Source organism: Mustela putorius, unplaced genomic scaffold (assembly GCF_011764305.1).
Source record: "Mustela putorius furo isolate JIRA1106 unplaced genomic scaffold, ASM1176430v1.1 tig00000867_pilon_pilon_pilon, whole genome shotgun sequence".
In the NCBI taxonomy this organism is placed as follows: domain Eukaryota; kingdom Metazoa; phylum Chordata; class Mammalia; order Carnivora; family Mustelidae; genus Mustela; species Mustela putorius.
Genome location: NW_025421501.1, coordinates 3,516,984 through 3,527,766, shown reverse-complemented (window position 1 = coordinate 3,527,766; position 10,783 = coordinate 3,516,984). Strand labels below are relative to the sequence as shown.

The window sequence follows — 10,783 nt, the reverse complement described above, 5'->3', positions numbered from 1 at the left end:
AGAAATGAACCATGAACTCAAGAAGGATCTATAAGGTTAAAGGAATAGGTTTTATACTAAACAAACAAAACAACAACAAAAATGAAAACCAGGTTGAAATAACCCATTTTTAAGCCCGTTAGGTGGCATTTCTTGAAAGCCAGTTATTAACTCTTTTCTGTCTTGTAGATATTTTCACATCTGAGGTCCCATAAATAATATTTCATTTAACAATTGTGAACATGGGTTTCTGATAAAGTTGTTGTTTCAACATGCTTTGGATGAGGTAGAGACTGGAATAGTCACCAAGAAAAATGGTGTCTTTTTTTGTTCGTTTCCACCTCCAATTGAAAAGAAAATCTATCGGTTACAGACACAACCATTTTCTTAAATACATAATTAAAAATGGCTGCCTTAAGGTGCCTGGTGGCTTGGAAGTTAAGTGTCTGTGAATTTATATTGGATTTTTCTTTTTTACAAAATAACGGCACATGAATACCATGGCAGACTTAATTCTGTATTTCTCTGTAAGGACATTAGCAGAGATCTTCTGAAGTGATTGACATTGAGAAATAGTACAAAAAAAATGATGTGTTTGAAAGAGCATGGCCTGACCTTCGTGCTAATGCTCTACATGAGATATTATATCAATTTAGTAATTATTCAGTGCAGACAGAGGTGAAATCTATTGTTTTGATAGGTATTAATTTTGATTGGGGTTGGACTGCAACTTGCAATTAAAATTTCATAGGTGAGGGGTGCCTGGGTGGCTCAGTGGGTTAAAGCTTCTGCCTTCGGCTCAGGTCATGATCTCAGGGTCCTCGGATCGAGCCCCACATCGGGCTCTCTGCTTCTCGGAGAGCCTGCTTCCTCCTCTCTCTCTGCCTGCCTCTCTGCCTACTTGTAGTCTCTGTCTGTCAAATAAATAAATAAAATCTTTAAAAAAAATTCATAGGTGATAATCCATCTAAGTGATAAGAAGGAGGAGGAGGAGAATACTTTATATCAATTATACTTTATATCAATAATAATACTTTATATCAATTATGATAATACTTTATATCAATTATATGCAGAGGACATGCATGTCACTGTCCATTTTGTTCAAAGTACCCTATTTTTATAAACTACTATTTCATTTATCTCCCTAAAAGTCTTAACTCATTCACCATGAGCAAAATACTTTCTATAGTTTTGCTTTGAAGCCCCCCTCTATTATAGCTAAGATTCCTATTATGGCTAAGTTCAAAACTACAGTGATTTATTAAATTGCTACATTCTTTATTCATGATTTGCATGAAAACAGGGGGCAGGGAAGAGGGAAAGAGATACCTCTAACTGTGAAATGGGTTTTTATTGGGTTGAAAATTACTGGCATTTGACAGCTGGCAAAGCTTAAATTGTAGCAGAAAACTATGCCCTTTGACTGGCACAATTATATTTATTTCCAGAAGTTATGCAGCCCTATCCTCCAGAATAGAATTTACTCAATCCACAGAAACTTAACCATACAAGTCCCACTAGGGTCAAGTCTCCTCTTGACAGTATTTTTGACTTTCTGGACTCCCTTCTCATCGAATCACTTTAATACTCTCCTGGGATTGCCCTTTTATCTCTCTGCACCTCTGTTTAGCACCTTTTGCTGTCTTCTTTGCCCCTTTCATCTTTACCCCCTTCTTCTCAAAACAAGGCCTCCTGTGCCCATTAGCAGACAAACAGCTCTCCTTGGCTACTCCACAGATATATGCCCCTCTAGATACGAACTAAACTGAATGAATGCACCTCATAAAATTCCTCTTCCATATGTTGGCTGTTGGTTCCCTTTCCACTTTTGTACATCCTGCCCAATTTGGAATCATAGTTTTCCAATTCCTCCCCTCTCTGAACCCTTATATCTGATTACTCTTTATGCATATTATGGTTCCACCCCTGAAATGTCCGTTAATTTCCTTTCCTTCCCATGACCAAGGCTGCTATACTTATTCTGCCTCTCTGTATTAACTGGACCAGGGCTATCAGTTCCTCTTTTTTAAAAGATTTTATTTATTTATTTGACAGAGAGAAATCACAAACAGGCAGAGAGAGAAAGGAGGAAGCAGGCTCCCCGCCGAGCAGAGAGCCCGATGCGGGACTCGATCCCAGGACCCTGAGATCATGACCTGAGTCGAAGACAGAGGCTTAACCCACCCGCCCAGGTGCCCCGCAATCAGAATCTTTTATATGGACTCCTGTCTCTAGTCTCTTCATGCATCAGTCCGTTCTTTATGTTCATCCATTCCTATACCATCCTTTTATTTCCCATTATCTGAAGAATAAAGTCTAGATTTTCAAATGTTCTTCCCAACCTCCCAGTCTTGCTTTTTTAGTCTCATTCCCATCTATATTACAGTTCAGTTATGTCAGAATTCCTTGTTTCCAAACATCCTAGGTACTTTCATATTTAAAAATTTATTATTTCTATTATTATTATTGTCATTTTGCTCTTCCTCAAGCTGTTTCCTCTGCTTTGATTTTTTTTCTTCACTTTCCTCAAAATCATACTGCATCCAAAGCTTTGTATTTACTATTTCCTAGGCCTAGAACAGTACTTCCTAATGCTTAGTGTGGCAAGATCCTTCACATTGTTAGATCCCAGATGGAATGCCATCTCCTCAGAGAGGTTGTCTTGACCATCCACTTCAAACGAAACGCTCCCCCTGCGATGTATCTCCCATATCCCAGCATCATGTTTATAGCAGCTTAGATTACTCATGTCTCTCGGAAATTCTCTTGTTTATATATTTGTTTATTTCTGCCTCTCCAACTAGACTAGTCTACTTGAAGGAAGGACTTTGTCAGATTAGTCACTGTTCTTCAGTGCCTTAAACAGTGTCACATAACAGCTGCTCAATAAATATTGTTGAATAAATATGTTATTTTTTCCCACTAAGGTGATATGTTTTTGTTCTTTGGTAAACCATGTACTTGTTGCTGAATCAGGTCAGAAAAGAGCCCCCTCTCTGTCCTCCTGTATGCCTTCTAAACGGGTTTAATTTTGGTGGAAATTATGTTCTGTTTATGAACCTTTCCTTTTAATTCAGTTAAGTTATATGACTTCGAGGGGAGAAGAGAAAAGCAAGGAAATATTGTTGCTACTAGCACTGTGGCAGGCTGCAACCATCCTATGATTGAGGTCATTCCAGGTAATCCTGCTGCCAGCCAACCTACCAGCTGACCCCAGAGACATAAGAGAACCAAGTAGAATCAGCTGACTTGGCTTGACTGTAAGGGCCTGCCCCTCCCAGAGGAACTTGCTTGTGGACCCCGATGTAGGGGTGGGGCAGGCCAGGTGGAGATGTCCAATCGGTGCAGCATGTGTATATCCACTAGGGTGGATTGAGATCCTATTGGCCACCTGTATAGGGGTGGGACTCAACCAACCGCATAGGGAGGGGTTGCTGCGAGGCTAGCAGGGGAGGAGGAGAGCTGCACCGGGAGCAGGAGGAGAGCTGCGCTGGGAGCAAAAGAAGAGTCGATGGGAGCGAAGAGTCGGCGGAGTGGAGGAGCTATAACAGCTCTTGTAAGAGCTATAACCGCTGCGAGCGGTCCCACCGCCGGCGGTCCCTGCGCCTGCAGCCTCCAGCTGCCTGCAGCCTCCAGCCCCCTGCAGCTTCCAGCCACCTGCGGCCCCGCCTCCGGCGGTCCTGCCTCCAGCGGCCGGAGCCGCTATCTGCAGCCTCCAGCCCTCCCCCCCCCGCCCCCCCCACCCCGCGGTCCCACCTCCGGCGGCCCGAGCCTCCGCCTGCAGCCTCCAGCGGCCTGCAGCTTCCAGCCGCCTGAGGCCCCGCCTCCGGAGGTCCTGCCTCCGCGGCCCCCAGCCGCCGCCTGCAGCCTCCAGCGGCCTGCAGCTTCAAGCCGCCTGAGGCCCCGCCTCCGGCAGCCTTGAGCCACCTGCAGCCTTCAGCCGCGTGCAGCTTCCAGCAGCCCCGAGCTGCCCAGACACCAGCGGTCCAGCTGTCAGTGGTCCCTCGACGCCTGCGGCCCTGAGACCCCAGTGGTCCAGCTGTCAGCGATCCCTTGATGCCTGCGGCCCTGAGACTCCAGTGGTCCAGCGGCCCAGCGGTCAGCGGTCCCGAGATACCAGTGGTCCAGCAGTCCGGTGGTCAGCGGTCCCCACGCCTGCAGCCCCTAGACGTCAGCAGTGCCGAGACACCAGCAGTCCAGCGGCCCAGCGGTCAGCGGTCCTGATGCCTGCAGCCCCTGGATGCCAGTGGTCCCGGGACGCCAGTGGCCCAGAGATGCCAATGGCCCCTAGCCGCCAGCAGCCTCGCCGCAAAATGCCTTGCCACCCCGAGCCATGAGCGGCCTTGTCCGCAGCGGTGGCTTCCTCTGGGTGGCAGCCTTGTCAGAGTGGCATCGTGGGGAGCAGAGTCTGTGTCATCCGGGTTGTCTTCCTTGTCATCGTCGCTGTCATCGTTGCCTCTTTGTCGTCGGGAGTGGCCTCTCCGGAGCGGTCTTGTCCAGAATGGCCTCTTCTTGGGAGCGGCTCGGATCATGGAGCGGCCTCATCTGCGGAGCAGCCTCATCTAGAGCAGCCTCGTCCGGAGCGGCCTTCTTGGGAGTGACCTTTTCGGGATCATCGTCCTCGCCTTTTCGTAAGAGATAGCCCTGACCGGTCAGTTTGATTCTTGATGCTTGGCGCGAAATAAGGTTTTGTTTGACCTTCGATTTGTATCAGTCTTGTTTCTTCGATCACGGACCCTAACACTGACCAGAAGAACTTCCTTCATGATTATGAGCTAAACAGTCATTCTTTTAAATCTCTAAGTCCTGGGGTAATTTGTTATATAGTACAAGCTACCTGATACACCATTAAAATTATAAAAAGAAAAAAGAAAATATTTATAGATCTATAAGAGTAATGAGGTTGAATCAGTTATCAAATCCCTCACAACAAAGGAAAGCTCAGGACTAGATGACCATTACCTTTGTTTCAAAGCCAGAAAGACATTACAAGAAAAGAAAATTACAGGCCAATGTCCTGAAGAACATATGTATAAAAATCTTCAATAAAATACAGCAAACTGAATTCAGCTATTCAATTAAAAAGATTATATACACCATGACAAAGTGGGATTTTTTACTGGAGCGTAGGTTGGATAAACATGCAAATCAATAAATGTGACACACCACATTAACAGACTGAAGGACAAAACCACGTGATCATCTTAACAGATGCAGAAGAAGAGCCTGAAAAAACAATTTTTAAAAATAAGATCTTTTTTCTTTCTTTTCTTTTCTTTTTCTTGTTTAAAACAGTAAAATGCTAGGCATCTGGTGGCTCAGTGAGTTAAGCATCGGCCTTCCACTCAGGTCAGGATCCCAGGGTCCTGGGATGGAGCCCTAAATCAAGCTCCCTGCTTAGCAGAGAATCTGCTTCTCTCCCCTCCTCTGGTCATGCTCTCTGTCTCTCTCTTGCTCACTCTTTCAAATAAATAAAACTTTGAAAAAAAAAACCCTAAAAATACAAAAGTGATCCAACCAACCAACCAAACAAAAACAGTAAAACACTTTCTATCACCTGCTGTAAATAAGGCTCTTAAGATGTAGTTCCTTCTGACCTCTCTCGGGTTAGCTCTCATGAATTTGCACTTCACTTCAATGTGACTAATAATGTGAAATACTTTAATTCTTCTTATTCACCATGCTCCTCCTTCTTGGCCTTTTGTTCTTTTCCACCTCCATTTTACATACCTTCCTCCTACTTATCCTTGAAATCATAGATCAGGGCGCCTGGGTGGCTCAGTGGGTTAAGCCGCTGCCTTTGGCTCAGGTCATGGTCTCAGGGTCCTGGAACCGAGTCCCGCATTGGGCTCTCTGCTCAGCAGGTACCCTCCTTCCTCCTCTCTCTCTCTGCCTGCCTCTCTGCCTACTTGTGATCTCTCTCTGTCAAATAAATAAATAAAATCTTTAAAAAAAAAGAAAGGAAATCATAGATCAGATTCCACCTTTTCCAGGAAGCCTGATTGCTTTGAGGCTTCTCTTTGTGCTCTTCCTATCATATCCCTGCACTTAAGACTTTCTCTTAAGAAAGTCCCCTAGGCTAGGCTATGAGCTTCTTAGGGGCAAAGTTTGTATCTTATTCTTCTTGTATTTCTGCTACCTAGCAGGTTGTCTGATTATGGAATAAATGCATGTCTCAGTTTTCAGGAATGTAGAAATGAGTTAGACGTAGCAGAAGATAGCCCTTACGATTTGTGGTACTTTCCTTTTTTAATCTTCTGGAGATCAATAATAAACATCCATTTTAATCCATTCATCTCCATTTCTCTGATTTCTATTCTCTGCTACCTGAAGAATTGCTTTCTAGTTGATATGAACTTTATTGATGTAAACCAAATTGGAAGCAAGAACACAGAGATTTTTTCCCTTCACAGCAGTTGGAAATTATCATACTCACATTAAAATACTTCAAAATGAAAGACTTAGGGCTAAACTGGTGTCTTTCTTTTTTAATAATTCTCAGCTTACAACTGATTTTATCTCCTTTGCTTTTTGGACAAACCCTTAAATTAGTTTTAAAGTTTACTCTTACACACCCATAAAAGCCCATCCAGCAAGGAGACTTGTCAGCTTTTGACATTTGTGACCTGTGAATGCCAAGTTTTGACTGGGAATCTTTGCTATCCTCAGACAGAGGAGAATTTATATGGCACAAGAACAGATCTGTGGCAGCCAGATTAAAAGGATTATGTCTATAATGGTATGATTCTCAGGTCTCCTGAGAGCAACACACTGAACTTCATTTTTTTAAATTAAAAAAAATTTTTTTTTCCTTTCTGGTAAGAGCTAAGACAAGTGCCCTCTATTATAACTATTTGCATATCAAAATTATCTGTTAATCCCTTTGACTTACAGTGTTCCTACAATCACACAAATGATAACCTATGAGTACATTAATAGGAATGAAGGTGGGAGAGAAGAGAGAATCCAATGAAAACAAGAGAAATCAAAATTTTTCAAGATCACCACCCTAACATGATAAAAAAAAAATCGGCAAGATAAACACACAACACATGTACCCATCTTGCTTACAAAACTGTGGCAAAGCTGAGTCAGTGTACATACAGAAAGCAGATATGAATCTTCTGCTTGGAAATCCTAGTCTAAAAACAAAGAGAGGAAATGACTTGGCAGGGGGTGTGCACATGAGCCCCTCCTTGGACTGCATAGGCTGCCTGGCCCACAGATGCCACGAAATTCCCTTTTAAAGATCACTGGATAAATCACTATGCCCTATTTTGAAAATTTGTTTAGGATTTCAAGTTTGTGGGGCTTCTGTCACATAGTGATTTTGTAAATGAGGTTTCGAAAACACTGATTATGAGTGATGCTATCTAAGGATTTGGGTGAAAGTAGCAGAGACCCTACTCTCTGTCCTGCTTACAAATGGGACAGTGCTGGTTTACACAGAGCACAGACAATGAATAATGTGATGCAGCCAGAATGAAACTGGGCAGCTAGATTCACGGATTATCATTCAAATGAAATTATTTTCTCCATTGCAAAATAGATTTAACTTAGGAGACAAGTGTGATCCTTTTTTGGATTTCTTTTCTTTTTCTTTTCTTTTCTTTTCTTTTTTTTTCCTGCGTATCTCTAAACTTGTCTCATACTTACCAAATTATAGCCATGGGGAGAGGGGCATAGGTGGAGGAAAGGATGACTGACTATTTGCAGTCAGACAGGCCTGCTCTGGGAAATTAATTTTATGAAGTACAAGTAAAAGCAAAAGCATAGTCTGGAGGACAAGCTTCGTGGTGTTACATAAAAAGTGTCACAATGTCTCTCTCTGCCCGTATTCGGTTCAGATGGTAATTGGAAAGTTGGTAGTTCTGCAAAAGATAGCAAAACAGAACTCCTGCCCTACCTAGAAAAATATGGGATGGGCAGGGGCAGAAAACGGTCCACATGGGGCCAATGGCTAAAGAATAGTATCTGGTATTGAACAAGTACAACAAGAACTCCTTCTCAGAGCGCGTGATAAAAAGTCAAACAATGAGCCGCTACTAGTGGAATACTTGGGAGGCAAAGTCTCTGATTTCTGTATCAGAAAAGGCCATTTAAAAAAAAAAGAAAACAGTAATAAAATCCTAAGTGAAGGAGCTGCAAGCAATGTAGACAAAAGTTGGCCAATAACAATTTAGATCAGAGTATTTACTAGTTTCCATAGTGGGGCTAGCCCTTTGGTTAAAGAAATTCGATATGGTAGCCTAGGCTGTGCTGTCCAATAGTCGCCGGCCACATCTGGCTATTTAAAATGAATTGAAATTAATTGAAATTAGATCAAATAAAAAATTCTCTCCTTTAGGCACATTCACCACATCTAGCCTCAGTCGCTACATGTGCCCAGAAGCCACCATATTGGATGACACAGACTGACGGTGAAATTACTGTGGAAAGTTCCACTGGGCAGCACTGGAAGAGCATTGTCTTGGGAGCCTGGGATGGAGTCCTGGGTTCTACAATTTGGTAAAGATGTGTCCTACTTCTTCATATTTAAAGTAGTGTGAGGCATCTGCCTCCTGAGGTTGTTAATGAGGACTGAATAAGGGAACTCTTTTCTTATGGCTCATAGTATGTGCAACAACCATGGTTTTCAAATGAATGGATGTCTACTGCCTATATCGTATAGTTTGTATACATGTATTGTATACATTAATTTTTAGTTATAATGATGGCTAACATTAATTGCACACTACTCCTTGTGGGCTAAGTGCTTTATCTGTGTGGTGTGACTTAAATGCCAGTAAGATTCCAGAAGGTAGGATCTATTATTATCCCCTGCTTACTGCAGACACAGTTACGAAGTGGCTCAGCTAAGGCATGATTTTTGAACTCAGCAGGCTTTGACCTGCTGCAGCATTTTCCACTGTGATGAGCTACCAGACTCCGGAGTCTATGCTGTATTGCCTTTTGTCCTGTAAACTAAAAACAATGTGTTTCTTCTGGCTTTAACTCTTGAGTTACAGAAATGTTTCAGTGATAACTTACATAATAATAATCATAGCTAACCTTCACACAGTATTTAAAGTATGCTGCACACTGATCTAGGAACTTGACATGTACTGTATTTATTGATTTAATCCTCACAACAATCCTAAGATAGGTACCATTTTCACACCATTTTATAGCTGAATAAATTGAGGCTCAAAGAGGTTCAGTTGTATTGCTAATGTTCACACAGCTACTAAGTCACATGACTAAGCCATTCGGACTCAAATCCTACTTTTATTTTTATTATTTTATTTTATTTTGGTGGGGGGGACTCAAATCCTACTTTAATGTCTGTTTCCATGACTTCATAGGGTTTCCGCATTCGGAGGATGCTGCCTGACCAGTGCAGAATAGAATCTTGTGCCCACAATGGACGCAACCAAGTAACTTCACTTAATAGCTGCTGAGCTACTTAAACAAGGATATTTCAGTCCTTCATGCTGTGCGTGCATATCCTGACTCGCCGTTTCCTTGGGGAAAATAAGGAGAAAAGTACTACGTGGAAATGTACTATTAGCCGCTGCGTGAGATTTGACAAGGGTGGTGGAGCTCAGGTTCTCTGAGAGGAGCACCTCGCTGCCTGAAGAGGGGCACTTTTTTCAAGCTGAGATCCACAGGATCCCATCCATCACCGCCCCCCCCCACCTTCCGCTTCCCAGTTTCCCTCTGCAGCAGCCAGGATCCCTGTGAGGAAAGGAAAAGTGATGTTATCTGGGAAGTCAGATCTAAGCAAAGACCAGCTTTCTGCTTGCAGTCCTTAAAATAATTTTCAGTGAAATAAAGCCTTTTGAGTCAGAGGATAAGACATCCTCGTTTGCATGATTCAGAACGGCAGTGACGCCACAGGTAGTCATCGAGAGCAGTTCCCGAGTGTGGAAATCCCGAACAATCAAACCGGTACTGTAGGTGGCACCAAATGAATAATCTTACATAACTGAAGTCTGTTCCATTGACCCCAGCACAGGAAGCTGGTGGCTTTAGTGGCGGCGCTGACAGCAGATAGTTTTCTGAATGGGACAGAAGTTGCTGGGCTTCTGACCCAGAGTTTACAATGTTTAGTACATACCAGCACATTTTTTATTTGAAAGGCTCAGAGAATATCCATATTTTATTAGAATGTCAGTTTGTTTCTTGGTAGCCATATAGAAGAAGAAAATCTTTAGGGCATCTTAGGAATCCTGGAAGTTGTATGCAGAAGGTTGTTTTTGTGTCTTGGGAAACTGGTTCACAGGTGACCATCATAGTCTTGAGGAGTCTCTGGCATCTAAAATATTGGAACCATGTTTCTGATACAGTTAAGAGATCACAAAGAAATTTGTGTGGCATGCTATCGTGAAGTAGAATTTTAAAAGCTGGACCACTGATTGTAAGTAGCAGGATCTGTGGCAAACAGCATCTTGCTCTCTCAATGTAAAGTCTCAAAGTTCTCATGTGTGGTTATATATTTTTAAAAGATTTATTTATTTATTTATTTGAGAGAGAGAGAGAGAGAGAAGGAGAGAGAGAGGAAGAGGGGGAGGGGCAGAGGGAGAGGGAATCTCCAGCAGACTCCTCAGTGAGCACAGAGCTTGACAACGTGGGGCTCGATCTCTGAGATCACGCATGACCTGAGCCAAAATTGAGAGTCAGTTGTTTAACTGAACTGAGCCACCCAGGTGCCTCTCATGTGTGGATATTTTTATTTTTATTTTTATTTATTTATTTATTTTTTACAGTTTTCCATTTTATTTAATCAAAGACTGGTGGGTAAACATAAATACAGCACAAT

General features: G+C 42.7%; 1 long non-coding RNA gene across 1 annotated transcript; it reads left to right on the top strand.

The window, feature by feature from the left end:
* The first annotated feature begins 3,395 nt into the window (after positions 1-3,395).
* On the top strand, positions 3,396-10,506 carry LOC123393455. Its single transcript, XR_006608245.1, has 3 exons — positions 3,396-4,633; positions 8,330-8,490; positions 9,327-10,506. It is a non-coding gene; the product is annotated as an uncharacterized LOC123393455 (long non-coding RNA).
* Positions 10,507-10,783: the final 277 nt, after the last annotated feature.